The 18,826-nt window shown below is 42.8% G+C and overlaps 1 long non-coding RNA gene and 1 other non-coding gene across 2 annotated transcripts; one reads left to right on the top strand and one right to left on the bottom strand.

The window, feature by feature from the left end:
- The first annotated feature begins 9,664 nt into the window (after positions 1-9,664).
- On the top strand, positions 9,665-9,795 carry LOC136490498 (U11 spliceosomal RNA). The gene has a single exon (XR_010767776.1). It is a non-coding gene; the product is annotated as a U11 spliceosomal RNA (small nuclear RNA).
- A 7,433-nt stretch (positions 9,796-17,228) lies between these two features.
- On the bottom strand, positions 17,229-18,221 carry LOC136485996 (uncharacterized). The gene is made up of 3 exons (XR_010766632.1): positions 18,153-18,221; positions 17,958-18,056; positions 17,229-17,869 (listed from the first exon to the last, which is right to left on the bottom strand). It is a non-coding gene; the product is annotated as an uncharacterized lncRNA (long non-coding RNA).
- Positions 18,222-18,826: the final 605 nt, after the last annotated feature.

Consider the following 18,826-nt stretch of genomic DNA (forward strand, 5'->3'; position numbering starts at 1 on the left):
CTCAAGCCCTTGCCGATTTTGTGGCCGAGTGGACAGAGATTCAACAACCCATGCCAAATAGCATCCTTGACCATTGGAAGATGTACTTTGATGGATCGCTCAAGCTAGGCGGAGCCGGTGCAGGTGTTCTCTTCATTTCTCTAGACGGAAAACAACTCAAGTATGTCCTTCAGATACTATGGCAAGCTACAAACAATGAAGCAGAATACAAAGCCCTCATCCACAGACTCTGAGTGGCAATTACCCTTAGAATCAAGTGATTACTCGTATATGGCGATTCGGCGGTAGTCGTCAACCAAGTCAACAAAGATTGGGACTGCACCAAAGAAAACATGGGCGCCTACTATGCTGAAATACGAAAGCTCAAAAAACATTTTCAAGGACTGGAAATTCTACATGTCCTGCGCGACTCTAATATCGCGGCAGACGTCCTCGCCAAGCTCGGGTCTGACAGGGCGAAGGTACCACCCGGTGTATTCATATAAGAGTTATCAACTCCCTCTATCAAACAACCCGGTGAGATAACCCCTAAACTCCCAGCTAAAGGCACCTAGATTTTGGTAATCACCACCTCATGGGCCCAGGTTTTTATCGATTATATCAAAGAGAATAAGTTGCCAGCAGATAAAGCAGAGGCCACCTGAGTTATTCGCAGAAGCAAGAACTACATCTTAGTAGGGGACAAGTTGTATAGAAGAGCCGCATCATCAGGGGTACTCCTAAAATGTGGCTCGTTCGAAAAAGGCAAAGAGATCTTAGAAGAAATACACTCAGGTTGCTGTGGAAATCATGCCGCTTCAAGAACACTAGTGGGCAAAGCATTCCGAACCGGATTCTACTGGCCAACCGCTTTAAAAGACACAGAAGAACTCGTCAGAAAATGCAAAGGTTGTCAAATGTTCGCAAGACAAGCTCATGTACCCGCTCACAATCTGATCTGCATCCCTCCCACTTGGCCTTTCTCCTACTGGGGGTTGGATCAAGTAGGACCTCTCAAGAAAGCAAAGGGCGGTTTTGAGTATATATTTGTAGCAATTGACAAGTTCACCAAGTGGATTGAATACAAACCACTCGCAAAATACAGTGCAGCCAAAGCAGTCGAGTTCATCCAAGACATTATACATCGCTTTGGCATGTCAAAACGAATCATCACTAATTTGGGTTCTCCCTTTACAGCTACAGAATTCCAAAGTTGGGCACAGGATTGCGGTTTTGTCATAGATTATGCATTAGTCGCACATCCAGAAGCCAACGGACACGTAGAAAGGGCTAATGGACTTATACTAGCCGGATTAAAACCAAAATTATACGAAGAAATAGTGGACTATGGATCCAAATGGATTGAAGAATTACCCAAAGTAGTATGGGGGCTACGGACTCAAATAAGCAGAGCCACCGAATACTCACCTTTCTTCCTAGTTTATGGATCAGATGAAGTACTACCTGCCGACTTAATCTGGACGTCACCAAGGATAGAACAATATGACGAAGGAGAAGCAGAACACACCCGGAGATTAGAACTCGACAGTACGGAAGAAGTCAGAGTAAATGCTACCCTTCAATCAGCCAGATACCTCCAAGGTTTAAGACGCCACTACAACAAGAATACCCAACCTTGATCACTCCAAATCAAAGATCTAGTACTAAGAAGAATACAAAAAACTGAGGGACGCCATAAACTACTCAGTCCATGGAAAGGTCCTTTTATTATCACAAAAGTCACCGGACCAGGCACGTACAAGTTGATAACTGAAGATGGAAAAGAAGTCAACAATACATGGCACATCAGCCAACTAAGGAGATTCTACGCATGAAGACAACACAAGAAAGAACATAAATACAAGCCACAAGAGATCAATGTTCATAATGTATGGCTTTCCCCCAGTTGTTTTCACTAAGCATGTAAACTTTCATGATCAATAAAGATGGTATTCCTCGATAACAGATGTCTTATTACGAATCTTCCCGAGTTGTTTTTCGCTAAGCATACTGGCTGAGAGCAAAAGAGCTGAAAAGATGCTTGAGACCACCGATGAGGGTAGCTAATAAGCTAACACCCGATCCAAAAAGCAAAATGGCTGAAATCACGCCTGAGCATACCGGCTGAGAGCAAAAGAGCTAAAAAGATGCTTGAGCCCACCGATGAGGGTAGCTAATAAGCTAACACCAGATCCAAAAAGCAAAATGGCTGAAATCACGCGCTGAGCATACCGGCTGAGAGCAAAAGAGCTAAAAAGATGCTTGAGCCCGCCGATGAGGGTAGCTAATAAGCTAACACCCGATCCAAAAAGCAAAATGGCTGAAATAACGCCTGAGCATACCGGCTGAGAGCAAAAGAGCTGAAAAGATGCTTGAGCCCGCCGATGAGGGTAGCTAATAAGCTAACACCCGATCCAAAAAAACAAAATGGCTGAAATTACGCCTGAGCATACCGGCTGAGAGCAAAAGAGCTGAAAAGATGCTTGAGCCCGCCGATGAGGGTAGCTAATAAGCTAACACCTGAACCAATCCTAAGATGTTTCTACAACTAGAAGAAAGCCAAAAAAGCACTCGACAAATCAAGAAAGTTTGTCAAGACAACGATCTATAAAAACTAAGTTGTTTACGCGGCGCATATGAAAGCCAGACAAGCACTCGACAAATCAAGAAAGTTTGTCAAGACAACGATCTACAAAAACCGAGTTGTTTACTTGGCACATATGGAAGCCAGATAAGCACTCGACAAATCAAGAAAGTTTGTCAAGACAACTATCTACAAATATCGAGTTGTTTACACAACACAGTCAAAAGTATGACAAACACTTGACAAAATCAAAGACATCCAGGCAAAGAAGACATCAACAAAAAATAAAGGATCTTCATTCAAAAAGAAGTATAGTATCCTTATTACAGAGGCTGGAGTACTAAAGTCAAAATACATCAAGCATCACCATCAGGAGAAGAAATATCAATATCAAGATTATCTACAATCCTCCTAGCCAAATCTTCGACCTCAGGCTCCATCTTTTCAACAGCATCAAGATATTCTTGACTCTCGGCTTCCTCTGCAATCTTGGACAGGGGCATCTCCGGAGCAAGAACCCGGACCTGGGCAAGAACATTCCTGGTACATAGTTGGGCGCATCTCTTCACGAACTCCTGGAAACGGGTCGGAACACGGGGAATAAACTGAGCCCAAGATTGACCATCATCCGATGGAGTCCGGAGAAGATCGGCAACAGACCGAAATGATTTCCACAAAGCATTCCAGTTCTCAGTAGTTGTCGCCAACTTACCAGTCAAGACTTCAACTATTTTTTGGGCCTGCACAAGATCCCTATCAGCTCCACGCCTAATCAACTTGGCAAGCGCGAGTTCTTCTTCAGCACGAATAATTACCTCTTCAGCCCTATTGTGACTATTGCGAGCGAGTGTCTTCATTTCCTCAATACCCTCCGAAAGCTTTTGCTTTTCAACTCGGAGAGCTAAACCAGGCACCAAAAACAAGTCATCAGAAAGGAAAATTCGAATACAAGAGGAAACAAAAAGAACCCGCAATACCATTGCACTCATTCTTCATGGCCTCCACAGCTGCATCCCTCTACTTTCCTGCCTCAACCACCTGGGCATGAAGAGCTTTCTCCTCCTTTTGGTGCGTTTGACGCTCGATCTCCATCTCGGCCCAACAGAGATCAAACTCTGTTTTTAGGGCACTAACCTTAGAAGACAACTTTTTCTCGATTTCAGACGAGAAAAAAAAGCCGATATGATCCCAAGAAAAAGACTGAGCAAAAAGAGAAAGAGAAAAACAAGACATAAGAACAGAAGAAAGACGAACATCCAAAGAAAGAACTCCAGAAAAGACTTACCTGCAGTTATTCACCAAAAGAAGTCGCGAAGGTCCCCCAGGCAGCGGTCAGCTCTGACAACCGATGAGTGGCATCGAATTGTTGCACCACATCATCATCCAGACGCTGAACGCCACTAGGAAGAGGAGTAGAGGGAGAAGCCAGCTGAGGCAAAGAAGACAAGACCAGAGCCCTACCCTAGGAAGCCCCAGCTACCTCCCCAGATGGCTCCACCGCCGCGGCCACGGTCACCTCTGGAGTCAGCAAATCAGGATCACTGGAGAACCCTGTCCCCTCACAGCCACCTCGCCGACCGCACATTCCGAGTCCAGAGACTCAGAACGCAGGGGCACACTAGAAGACTGAAAAGAAGTCGACTGAGGGTTGAGGGAAGGCGAAGGCCTACAAGAGGATAAAGAAAATCGACAATAAGAATATGAATTACAGAAGGGGAAAACATAAGCAGAGAAACATAACCAGGATTCACTCACTTAGCTATCTTCTTCTTCATAAAACCCCCAAGACCAATAGAAGACCTTAGAGGGGGAACTATAGAAGCAAAAACATCACCGCCACTTTGCAACGGGAGTGGCGTGGTCAGAACCGGAGCTCCAGAAGAACTCGAGGTCGACGACCGCTTACTACAAGAGAACAAGGTCAAAGTCAGAACAAAAAGAAGTGTTCGACAGCAGAAAAACAGGAAAACAACTCACCGACGCGTAACAAGGGCCGCGTCATCATCCTCCTCTTCCTCACTCTCAAGCTTGGCAACCACAACGCCATCTGAAAAAGAAGAAAAGTACTCGGTTAGAGGCAAAAGCAAACAACAAAAAGACAAAACATATTAATATGCTCACCTAGGAGCACGCTACCTATAACTTGAGTACCTGGACGAGTACTCGATTGACGAGACTTCTTGGCGGCAGACAAACCGGAAGAAGAACAATCTGCTCGCCTCCTTTTTTTGACACTGCGGGGAGCTCGAGGAACTGGACAAGGAACATACTCTACATATGTGTCAAGAATTGTGGAAGAAACACCAGGAAACATCATAGTGGTTTGAAACTTACTGGTTAAAGATGCCCCAGCAAGATTCTCCACAAGCTCCACAATGGCGGGGCAGTCGTCAAGGGGGATCAGGTCAACAAAGTTACGCCCCAATTCCTATAAAAGAGTAAAACAACCAGACAAGAACTATTAAGCAAAAAGTGGAGACAACAAAGGAAATACGAAAAGTACCAGCATAAAAAAACAACTCACAGCAGGAGGCGGGTTGTTAGCACAGTACTCAGGGACAGTATGAGGGATGACGCTCACTCCCTTCAACATCTTCTGAAGGCGCTCGAGCACCTCCTCACCAGTCAACTCAAGGGCAGGGACCATACGAGAAGGGTCCTCCGCTCCAGAGTATTCAAAACCGTAGTTTTCTCGCTCCTTCAGAGGTTGAACACGGCGGCGAAGAAAACTGGAGACGATACCAAAGCTAGCCAACCCTTGTTGTTTTAAAGCACATATCCTCTCCAAAAATGGCTTGATCGCCTGGAGCTCATCCACCATCATGGGATTCTTCTCCCATCGGTCGTTAACCACGGGACCAGAAGAAGAATGGACAGCAAGAGGAGGGATCATATTAGCGGCATAAAACCAGTCGGCACGCCAATCCCTCACAGAATCAACCAAATCATAATCAAAGAATCTACCCTTACGACCCTGACGAAACTGAATCCCACAGCCACCAAGAACATGGGTGTCATCGCTGCGGGGTTGGGGCTTCAGATGGAAGAAGTAACGAAAGAGAGAAAGAGAAGGAGGAATTCCAAGAAAAGTTTCACCAAGATGAACAAAAACAGAAAGATGAAGGACAACATTAGGAGTAAGATGGTTCAGGCTAATCCCAAAATAATTGAGAAAGCGATGAAGAAAAGCAGAGGCAGGAAGGCAAAGACCAGCACGGATAAAGGAGACAAAAAGAACAATCTCACCAGAGCCTAGGGTTGGAACCCGATGCTGGCCTGAAGCTCTCCACTCAGCAATCTCCTTGTCCTAGATCAGGCAATCACTAACCAGCTCACGCAACTGATCCTCAGTCGTAGTCGGAGTCGGCCATACCTTCTGAGCAGCCCTCATGGCCATGAATTCTTGATTTTCAATCACAGAAAGTGATGCCTCCTCGTCTACAAAGGTTGCCTAGGACTTGCTCGTAGATTTCTTCCTACCCATATACTAGCGAAAGCAATAAGGCACTGAGAAACGACGACGGTCAGGTGGCGGAGCTCAGATGACGGCGACAATGGCGACGGCAGAGTAAGAACTAGGGTTTCAAGGCAAAAGCAGGGCAGTAAAGAAAAAGAAGAAAGAAGGCCTTTAAATAGATTTTTACAGCAATAAAAATGCGGCCCATTAGGCCCGTTTTAACACGGCATGTTAACGCAACGGTTCATTTCCCAACACAACTGACAAAGCTAAAATGATGGACGGCACACTTCTACACAACGGTACAGTTCAACGGGCAGATATCAGACTTATCCATCCAGCACCAAGGCAGAGTTAACATATTGCTACAAAAAGAACTCATCAACAATGAAGCAACGAAGGGTCGCCACACAAGGAACACAAGAACTCGATCCTTATATAAAGAACTCGGGAATCTCACAAATAACCAGGACATCAGCAGATTAAAGAATGACAACCTAGAAAACAAGATTCTTTCCATTATAAATGGCTTCAAAAATTATAAGAGTACACATCTTACAAGACCCAACGAACTCGGTACTACGACGAGCAAGGTAGCAAAAAGGAACCCGAACACAACTAGGCTCTGGAACGACTACGTGTTCCAAATCGCTACGCGGTAGAACAAACCGCACTCGGCTACACTGTTTTCTTTAAAGGACGAACATAGAACATCCGAGGCGGAAGTCAGCAACACGGCGGGACAACATGGAATAGGGAAGCCCAGCAGGCATCTATCTACCCAAGTCCGACATGACACCAGATCAGGCGTTGATCTGCACCGGACAGTCGCAGGGCAGGTAAGGGGGATTTACCCAGAACTGCTGGATGAAGGAGCGTATCCCGCATCACAAGACTTCCTCCAACTACCACAACGTACCTCCTGGTACAATGCCGCTGCGAGATTAGTCTACCTCTAATCTCTATCACAAGACTCCCTCCAGCTACGACAAGATATACAAGAACTACGAGATACGCCCGGGGGCTGCTCTACTTCAGAAACTATCATATTCATGGCTACGAAGATTTTAGACCACGCAACAAAATGCTCGATGAATCAAAACAGCACACCAGGAGGGTATTTATAGACCAAAGAAGCGGTGCACATGGACCAGGAGCACCAACGGAACAAACCTAACAAAGGGCACAGTGAAAAGACAGAATTCAATGAAAGAGGACTCAGGCGTGAAGGAACAGTACTCAAGGACAAGCATATTCGAAAGGATATACCAACACTATACAACTAATGAGCAAACGGCATTTACACTCAACCACTACCATACAACCACATCTAACAACAGCAGACTACTAGAGAACATGCCAAGACGCGGCACCCGAGTTCTTTTTGGGTAAAAGAACCCAGATATACGCTCGGGGGCTGCAATAGAAGAGGTTTTTCAGCTCTTTTGAACAACATAAGATTCAAGACCCTCCAGCTCCTTGTTCCAAATAGCAAGAGGCTCGGGGGCTACACTCAGTGAGTGCACTTTTTTCCTTGAAAAAAGCGCACGTCACCAAGAAGATTTCTTCAAGACAAACCGCTTCAAGGACTCATGTCAAAAAGAACCCGGACCAAGCAATATCCGAGTTCATTTTGATAAAAAACTTGGACGAGGAATCAGAACAATTTCAAGACAAGACCCTCCAGCTCCTTGTTCTAAATAGCAAGAGGCTCGGGGGCTACACCCAGACGGATGTATTTTTCTTCAAAAAAGCACACACCACTCGAAGATCCCAAGAAGCGCTACATGGTTTCACTCAAGAAAGCACTCGGACGACGCTTGTTCCTGCTCGGCAAGACCTAAAGGAACAAGATGAGGCTTCTAGAGCTCAACCATGAAGTGCTTGGGGGCTTATCGATACGGGACCCACGGGATACCCCACAAGGAAGGGAGAAGATCTAGTCTAACTAGGATTTCTTTCCCTGTAAACTTAATAGTAGTATTATTATGTAATCCTACTAGGAACCTCATTGTAAATCGACTAGGACTCTGACCTCCTGACTATATAAAGGAGGGCGGAGTCCCTAGAGAAAGATCAGATAAAACAACACAACACTTGACAATCAATCCAACGCAAAGGCTAATGCCAACTGGACGTAGGGCTATTACTCTATCACGATCGAGGGTCCGAACCAAGATAAATCGACTGTCTCTTGCGTTTACCGTCGAGTTCTACATACGCTGAAGCCTGAACAAACTGCCCCGGGTACCCCCGTGGTAGGCTATCGGTGATGAAACATCGACACTCATCTTCGCCAGCTTCGGCCCACCGTGGTCGTAATGGGCCCTTATTTGAGCGGTTAGGTACCCTCGGTCTAGCACGCGATACTGTGGTGCTAACACTGGAGCACCAGCCTTTTATCTTGTCCAAGTGAAGTACCACGTGTTAACAAATCAACCGACCACTCTCATGTCTTGTCCGAGTGACCTATTAGCCACCATGCTGTGACAAGTTAATCGACCACTCTCAAATCTTGTCCGAGTGAAGTACTAGCCGCCACACGATGACAAGTGAGCCTTATGGTTGACTTTTTTTTTAGAAAAAACGAGTGGTCGGCAGACCGTCGGGTGGGACAGCCGAGTGGCCCATCTAATCCCAGCGCAGGAGGAAAGACGGGAGGCCCAACACATGATATGTTGTTCCAGTACGCGGTTGCGCTTGTAAAATATCTTGAAACTTCCACTCAACTAAGCAATCTTATATAGTTGAGTTGATACTTGTTTCAAGTACAACCCCAGAGGGCTTGGGTTCAATCCTCACCGCTATACTATTTTTTTTGTTTTTTCTATACTTTTTAATTTTTTTGTTTTTTATCGACTTTTTATTTTTTTTTGTTTTTATAGACTCATAGGCCTAACATGACAAGAAGTGAACCAATCACTTCACGCCTCGTTTGGGTGAACTAATAGGCGTAACATGATAGAAAGCCAACTGGTCACTCTCACGTCTCGTCTGGGTGGACAGATAGGCGTAACAAGATATAAAGCTAACTGATCACTCTCACGTCTCGTCTAGGTGGATTGGTAGCCCTAACATGGTATCAAGTCACCATATACTATAGAACATCAACTTAACCAAATGACTAATTGGAACCTAGTGGTAAGTGTCTAGGAATTTGGGAGAGAGTCACAGGGCTAAAGTTCGATTCTTCTGTGGTCTTGTTTTTTTTCATATTATGTAGCCTTTCTTTTTTATATTATGTAGCCTTGTTTGTTTTTTCTTTTTACAAGGCAACTCCAACGCCTTGTTTGTTTTTTCTTTTTACAAGGCAACTCCAACAGTTCCTAATAAATCACTTGCTAAATGTAATAACAAAACAATCGTGGGCCGCTTGTCTTCTCCGTAGCAGTGAAGCGGGCTATAGAGCCATAGAGGCCATATAGCAGTCGTGGTCCAGACCTCCCCTTTTCCTACACAGAGTATGAGGCCCAGAAGCCTAAGAGCTCGCGCAACCGGCAGTCCGGAACCAGGTCCCAGAATGGAAAGCAGCTGGGATTAATCCCATATCGGGGAGGCAACGATGAGTGCGTGCAGGTGCTTTGAAATAGCAGTGGGATGGCTCCTTTGCTGATAAAACTAAATTAAACTAAAATGAAAGTTAAAAAAAGGGCCGGTTGGGTATACATGCCACATCCATCCTCGTTTGATGGGTGCTGTATGGCTACTAAGACATATGACCAGCATAACTTGTTAAAACTGTTACGGTTGGCTGGAGATTATTTGCCAAAGGGTGCCCACGATCCTATATAAATTGGGACTATCTGAGCACACGTCGGTTCATATAAACACTTCTGCTATTGGTGTCTACTATGTGTACCCCCTGTGATCAGTTCTGACTGATGATGATGCGATTGCAGCGAGTTTGTCATTTTGCAGTACTAGGATCGCGTTATGTTTGACAGGAGTTTAATATTTACATCTTTGCTGCAGTCTTCTGAGTCCATAGCATTTTTTACTAATTTAGAAACAACACATGAAAAATGAAGAACATTCGCCACTTTGATTCATTATTATCTGTTGCAATAGTACAGAAATATTTAAACTGAGAAAATTGCCCTACTAACAGCAAACGTAACAAGCACAGCAGCACACACTGCAAAACCATATTCCATATCCAAACATGCATATCTGGTTCTCTAGTTCACTGATCCTATAGGTCCTTGCAAGTTTGTTGATCCTAACAGTTAGCTATTGTAATCTCCTGAAGCTTCTCATTTGCTTCACAAAGTGCACACTGCATCTTGCGCTATTGTAATCTCCTGAAGCTTCTCATTTGCTTTACAAAGTGCGCATTGCAGAGCCTGACCTTTACCTCCTCAAACTCTTAATCATTTTTTTTAGACCAAAGGCACATTGGCCCAGCTTCTATTGAAAGCTTAGAGGGTACTGCTGGGGATGCCAGCTTTACAGTGTTCAGGCATCAAGCAACTAGAAGAGAAAACAGCATCCTCAAACACCGACATCTTCACCTCCTAAGTCAACAGATAAAAACGTAAAAGATTACAACCATTTCCAACAGACACCTATACATGAACTAGAGATGCCAAAAGAGGATGAAACATGATAGAGCTTTCGGGGGACATCCTGTTCTTCAGAAAGTGCATGTCACCATCTTGACAGCCCGTTCTCCATCTTCTTCGGCGTCTCCTCCATCTTGCTGTGGACATCCTCCCTTAACTTTAGCCACTGCTTTAAGAAGCCAAAAACTCTATAAGCCACCTGTTTTGGAGATTTAGCAATGATATTTGAAAAAACTAAATCGTTTCTAGATTTCCACAACGCCCAACCCATAGCTGCTACTATCCACTACTCAAACTCTTAATCATACCAGCGTATATCTCACCCAATGCAAATTGGAGCACCTTCATTTTCTCCTGCCAATAAACATATACATTTTATCATCAATCATTAAAGTATGAAAAGTGTTTCAAAATACATATCATCATCAAAGTATTAAAAGTGTTTCTAATTGGAAATATAGCAGTACAACTGCAGGCAATAGAGATGCTAGGAGTAATTAAACACATGAATAATCCCTTGTTGCTACTATTAGAACTCCAATCAACCAATCCTGATTAGATAGATGATCCTAAAAAGGCTCCAAATTTATGAGATTACTTATAATAGTTCATGAGCACAGGTCAGCAATAAATACAAATCTGCAGCAACAAGAACAGGGCCCAAACTCAAATCGAAGTTGGCTATTATTCAGAACACAGTAAGATGCATGCAATTATTCAGCACACAATAAGATGCATGCAGTTATTCTTAATGTGTTACCAGCACACAGTAAGATGCGTGCAATTATTCAGAGTCCAAACTCAAATCGCAGTTGGCTATTACTCTAATGACCTGTCACTGTCAGATGCTAGTGGCCCATTAGGTGAGATTTTCAGAGTTAATACCCAAAAGCATTGCTGTAGCTAGGAATATGTATGCAGTTATTCAGAGTCCTACTTCGTAAGGCTGTGGACTATTATTAGCACATGGGCGAGAGTTTCAGAGTTACTAGTACTTAGTACCCAAAAGGCAAAAGCATGCATTCACTAAAAAGATATATGCAGCATTGCAATTATTCAGAGTCCAAACTGGATGTAAGATAGCAATTTCCCAGGCTGAGTGAACTAGATAAAGTACGGTAACATCCAATCATCCAGTTTATGGATTCCCAGGCTATGAGTGAACTCACTGATTTCAACGAAGATACACTTGGAAATAGGCACAAATTGACAAGCAGGGTGAATATGCATTCATTGGCATTACAAACACCTATTAAAGGTTGCCAAAAAAAAAACTGCTTCAAGGCAACTACTACAGGGGAAGATTTGATTAACATTATAAGTGAAGACAAATTTAACTGAATTGTTCCCTCCCATAAAGAAATTGCCTTTGACTGCATAGCACATTCAGCATCAGGTATTTTCAGCATCCCTCTTTTCAGGGGAAGATTTGATTAACATTACTCTAGTGAACAAAATTAATAACTAGCAGCAGCAAGCATCTGTACTGCAATGTCAAAAAATGTAAACAAGAAGGAACCAACATGTTTGCATTACATTACAGATGCTTAAGTACACATGCTTCATCTAGAAAAAAAAGAAGAAAGGTTAGCACATAGCTGGTTGTTGAAATTTTCCCTGTTATACGGATCTAACAATAAAGCAAAGCAAAATTACTTGTTTTCCTCTGCAATTTTTTTCCTAAGTTGAATATATGAGAAAAATCAAATGCAAAACAAGTGCAGAGGAGGGGAACCTTGACCTTCTGCAATTGGAGCTTGATCAGATCTAGAAGGGACCTGTACGTGGGGGCGACTGGGCGAGTGTTGTCCACGGCGGGGACGGTGGCGAGCGCTGTCGACGGAGGGCATGGGACGACCGGCGGGGGCTAAGCGTGTCTCCTCGGTAGCTACGACGACAGCGCAGGCAGGGGCACGGGGTCCCCTGCGTGCTAGGTGGGGGCACGGGTCCCCTGGGGCTGCTCGCACTAGGCGGGGGCGCCGGAAGGAGGGAGGAGCAATAAACTCGGTGCCAGTGATGAGCGCAGACGAAGGCAGGCTGGCGGCGGCGGTGCCACGCGATGGCGAGGGCGAGGCGGCGGCAGCTAGGGCTAGTGCAAGGACGAGGCGGCGGTGGGCAGTCTCGCATCCTTTGGACTCGCCGCGTGCGGGTTCCTGTGCGCGTGGGCGAGGGGTTGCGGGGGGAGGGTGGAGGTACTAACCTTCCACTCATAAAATAAATTAGAGTTAATAACTTGCTTAGAACCCAAGAGGAACCAAAAATACCTCCATCCACTGTAAAAGAGCTCAATATGATATAAACACTTATTTTAGGACGGGGGGAGTATGTACTTGAAGGTGAACAATACCAGCAAGAGGTAGTGGTTGGCTTGGATGTGTGGCGTATCGTCGGTGGTGCTGTGTCCTCATCTTGATGCCCACGTTGCGGCATCGGGAAGGACGGCACGACCATCCACTTAGGATCTACACCGCTCAAGTAGACAAACAAGAGACAAAGCTGAGAGATGAGAAGGAGGTGAACGGGTTGACTCATGTTTTTTTTTCTAAATATAATGAAGCGTAGTTCTCCTATGTTTTTCGAGAAAAAAAAAGTGACTCATGCCGACCGGCGAGGCTGGTGTGCTGGTTCACATATCATAGGTGGCGGAGGCAGGTGGAACACAATAACAGATGAAAAAAAAAACCCATTCCTTTATTTAATAATAATAGTAGTAGAGATACGACAAGACGTAGAATCAAACCTAAGCGATTACAAAGGTTATATAGTTAACAATCACGATGCCCTAAATAAAACAAGCTTAATTGTTTCCCCGGCGCGCAGTCATATTTCCTTATCCTCCTCCTTATTAGCCCGGCCAAAGAAACGCCTCTTTACATAAACGGCAGCTAGGACTCCAGCAACGATAGTGCCTGCCAACACTCTTCTGCCCCTTCTCTCCTGCTCGAGTTCTTCGATTTCCTCCAACGCAACGATCAGCTCATCCAACCTACGGCTTATTCTGTCGAGCTTAAGAGAGGCGCTATCTTCTACCGTCGCCGTCGCGGGCTTTCCGACGGCGGTGCAATCGGAGCTGTGGAACCGACGCACGCTGAAGTTCTCCGCCGGCTGCTGCGAGAACCGCGGCGGCGGCGGCTGCTGCCTCTCCATGACCATGAGGGCGCGCGGAAATAGAGGTCGCCGGAGCGCGTGGCAAGCGGACCGGACCACCGCGGCCGCAGACATGATAGTTGCTGCTACGCGCTCTACCTCTGCTATACTAGCTAGTAGCTAGTTTGGAGTCGATCTGGACGGCGCGACGATCGACGATCGACGACGACTTCACCTAGTAGCGGCTAGAGCTTCTTGGATTGGATCACTACGGTACGGTGCCGACACATCTCACGCCTGTGTATATATATAGGGAGGCGGGATTGCGTATATGGCGGCGGCACAGCGATCCAAGTCGGAGTCGAGTCGTCGTGACCTGGTCGGAATCATATCGGATGGTGTTCCCTATATCCGACATATACTATTTGACTATCCACCCTGACACACGGATGTGATTTGCATGGAAACGGATTTGGATATCACTCTTTACCATATTTGATTAATATATAGATTTGAATATAGATACGGATTTTTTTTAATATGGATATTTACTCAATTTAACTCAAAGTACATATTGTTAAATTCAAAATACATCAATATAGAATGTTACTGCTAACTTCATCGATAACCGTAGTGAAACAAAATCAAAATATACTTCTAATAATCTCCAATATCGAAGTGAACTAAATTATAATGGATATGTTTAATAAAATCCTATGTCAAGTGAAGAAATTCAAATAAGAATTGTAGGCAATAAGAAGCCATTTTGCTTTATCAATGGTTTTGTAATTACAAAATTATACACAAGTAGAGATTAAAGTATGTGGGTATATAACATAGACAAAAATAGCTCATAAAAATGATATAGTTACCAATAAATATTTAATAACAAAATGTATCAATTAATCATCATTATTTATATAATATACATCACAAAATTATAAATTATATTAATAAATTAACATAGATGAATAAATAAATTAAAGTATCAAAATAATTTACAACAACAAATATATTAGGTTTAAACTAAACTAGAAAAAATATAAAATTAATTTAATCTTTATGTATCATTAAGAATATTAAAAGTGACTTATAGATATACTATTAAATAGTTTCAATGCATCATTAGTAATATTAAAATTAAATAATTAGCCACTATTCATTGAGAGAAAACTTTAAAATCTGACTTGACTTACATTGAACTATCTTTGAGATGTATTTATTTTGAATGATGTATAGGCTCTATCTATTATAATAATTTGAAAATTTTATGGCAAATATATACACCCAAAATATGATTCCCTGTAATTTCTAGATTTTTCGAACAAATTTTTGGTATTATTATAATTATTTTATGGTAATTTGGAGATAGATGGTCGGATTCTCCCTCACTGCATGGTTGCATGCAAGCTACTGTGAGCTATGGGCTATGAAAAAGTTGCTGAGAGAAAAGCTGACGGCTGTTTGGTTGGAGTAGTTGTGAAATTGTAGGCTGTGTATGAAAGGTATGGGAGACTGTTTATATGCAAGTTGCTCCTAAAAGGCTAATTTGTTCACTGATTTGCATGTAATTGGATACTTTAAAAGAAAAAAAATATTTTTTCTAAGTTTTACATTCATCTTGTCGGCTGTATAGGATAGGTATAAGTGTATTCCAGGTGTATTTCTTCTTTTATTTTTGAAGTAAAGTCCACTAGCGGTCCTCAAACTTGTTCGGCTGTGTCATCCTTGTCCCTAAACTCACAAAGTGCTCGTTTAGGTCCTCAAACTTATTCGGATGTGTCATTCCGGTCGCTAAACTTGCAAATCACTCAGTTATGTCCTCAAACTTGCTCAGTTGTGTCATCTTGGTTCCTAAATGCTGTAAACTTGTAAGCTCAATATATATTTATAGAACCGTCTAAAAATTATAAATCTAATTTTGTTAGACTCCTAGTAACATGTACTTCAAATATATGAGTAGGAAACACACCAAGTTATCAACCTGTATCTCCTGAGTATTTATCTTGCTGGAATTGTGTGAGTCGTCATCCGTTGGTTCAATCTCCATATCTTGAATGTCTCTAGAGGATTGTGCTTGTGAAGATGAAGCCTGCAGAAATGGAAAGGACAAAATAAAATGGCTGAAACATACATTAATTAGCTAATAAGCTATTTTTAACTCTATATAGCTATTATGTTAATCAAGAATCAAAAATTTTGTACATTTACAGAGAAAATAAAGTATAATGCTGATACAAATTTCACTAATATAAATTTTCTGACATTTTTTTCTGTGCACTTTTATTAATTTTTTTTATACTACTTGACAGTACTTTTGTAACCTGAGAGTGATGGGACCTTTGCCCTTCGGCTGACAGAATTTTGGCTGAAACTGGCTAAAAAACATTGTTCTGGCTGAATTGTTGTAAGAGAAAAATACTATTCCGGCTGAAAAAAGAAGCCGAACAAGCCGAATATGAGGTAAGCCGAACGGGGCCCCTTGGTATGTAATTTTTGTAAAAGTAGTAATAGTTTGAGTTGTAGAAGATACGGATAAATTTCTGCATAGTTATTTCATATTTATGAACCCTTTATAGATTGTAAGCCATTTGAAAATGCACTTTAAAAGTTATCAAACAAGGAAGCATGACTATATCTCTGTCCATATGATTCAGCAAGCACATCAACAACACAGGCATAATTAATTTTTTTTACCAGGAACCAGGGTATTCCTCACGGGCATATCATCGAGTAGGTTATGTGCAACATCCAGGTTTTTTTTTTTTTTTTGATAACATGCAACATCCAGGTTGAAGTCGACTGCACCATCAGAGGTCACGGTAAGATTGGTCGCAGCGGTGTACTAGGTGGTCGAGATGCCACCACAGCTGTCCCCTTCGGCTTCGGGACTGCATATGGCTTTGGGCTCGCTGGTTGCCCATTCCACACCGATACAGCAAGCAGTCCAGCGGCATGGCCAGGCGGACGGCCGAGGCCATCACGACATTGCCGTAGCCCGTGGGAGTTCTTGCGCGACCGAGGTGGGGCACGCCAGCGATATATATTTTTTTTTTGATAAGGAGGAGCTTGTCTTCCATTAACCATTGGCTCTAGGCAAATAGCCAGAGACCAGAGCAGTTACAAAGTCGGGGAATTGGTTCATAAACACCTCTGAACCCGAGCGGACAACGCTCGCCCCATATGAAGCTAGGCAATCAACCACTTTGTTACATGATCTCGGACATGCTTGAATCACGCATTGTACAAAAGACTCACTAATGAAATTCCTAATCTGATGGAACAAGCACCCGTCCACACTCCAGTCCAGCTCTGTTGAGGTCAGGCCTCTCTGCAAATTTGCTGCATCTGTTTCGAGTATAATTCAACTCATTCCCGGTTCAGCCACTCGACGGAAACTCATCAGCGTTGCTTATGCTTCTGGCTGCAAAGGACTAGAGACTCTTTCTAATTTCCCACAGCCCCCTTCCAGGAACTCACCATTGTTATTACGAGCAACAAAGCCCCATCACTACTACAGAATGGACCTGTTGTCCCGGGCGGTAACAGCCTTTAGTCCCGGTTACCGCGCCGGGACAACGATCCCGGGACTAAAGGTGGAACCTTCAGTCCCGGGTCATCGAGCCGGGATTAAAGAGGGACCTTTAGTCCCGGTTGGTAACACCAACCGGGACTAAAGGCCCTCCAGCCGAGCGAACCTGGCGCACCCTTTAGTCCCGGTTGGGGTTACCAACCGGGACTAATGGTTCACCCTTTAGTCCCGGTTGGTAACCCCAACCGGGACTAAAGGTTCCTTTTCTTTTTCTTTTTTTTTGTTTAATTTGTTTTCAGTTCAGTTACACGTATTTGTTTAATATATAATATGTTTTTATGTACGTATTCTACGTTGCTAATATAAATACACGCATGCATATAATTACATCTAATTCTCATCTTGAGCATTATTATATTCGAATAAAGTATGAAACTATATATATTATAGATATATATATATATATATGTATATATACAACACTTTCATAATCTTGTTCTCGAAAATAACGATATCAATAAACATTTAATTTACATCATTTATTCCTTAAGATCAAAGTAGAACTCGCCGTTGGGATTTAGCACTTTTTCTAGAAGATATCCTGCTATTGACTCTTGAACTGCTTTCAGATGGTCTTTTTGCATGACCCTTCGTTTCAACCATTCAGTCTTGCATTTAAAATAAAAGGAAAAGTATTAATACACATATATGTATATATATTCATTTAAAAATAAATAAAAATTGATATATACGTACTCTGAGGACATCTTCAGGAGTTCTTCTTATGTGCGCAGTGATAAATTCACAAACGTAGTATCCACACAAGTTATTACCTGGTTCCTGCCGCAAACACCACTGTACGAGAAGAAGATTATTCTCATCATCTCACACGTAAATTGAAGTACGATATAGTAATTAAACACGTGGGGAAGTGTATATAGTACAACTTACTGGTATTTCAACTACATTAAGTGGTGCCTTGCAATCCTTGCGATGTTGCCGAATAAACTCTTTCCAAACCCTGTGCGACCAATAATGTACGATCGTTAATAAATTATGGCAAAGTATATTCAATAATAGTTGTGCGCGAGAGATCGAAATTACCCCTGGATAATGTCTATCATATCTTGGTATAGTGCCCGTTCTTTTCTCAACGAGTCAAAGATTAGTAACCGACTTGAGTTTAACTCAATGACAATGAGTATCCAGTGAAAACTGCATTGGTTTATACACACACGTACATGCATATAAGTTGTATTGATATTACATAAAATGTGTAGACTACATTATTATTAACACTTACTCAAAGTTGTACGGGAAAAGTATTGTTGTCTTGTCGTGCTGCTTCACGAAGAACTTCATGATATTCGTCTGTGCTTCAGATACCCAGTGGTCCTTGACAATAATATCGGTTTTGAATACGATATAAGGATCAATGAAGCCAACACTGGTGTCTTGTATTCTTTGGAGCTCTGACATCTGGAATCTATATATAAATATAAGTTACATGTGAGGATAATTATATACACGTACGCATGGAAGTGAGTTTATTAAATAAAAGTAAGAATCACTTACAAACAAAAGGAGCTCATGATTGATTTGTCCAGAGCGTCCAAGTGGAATAG

This window comes from Miscanthus floridulus, chromosome 10, assembly GCF_019320115.1.
Source record: "Miscanthus floridulus cultivar M001 chromosome 10, ASM1932011v1, whole genome shotgun sequence".
NCBI lineage: Eukaryota > Viridiplantae > Streptophyta > Magnoliopsida > Poales > Poaceae > Miscanthus > Miscanthus floridulus.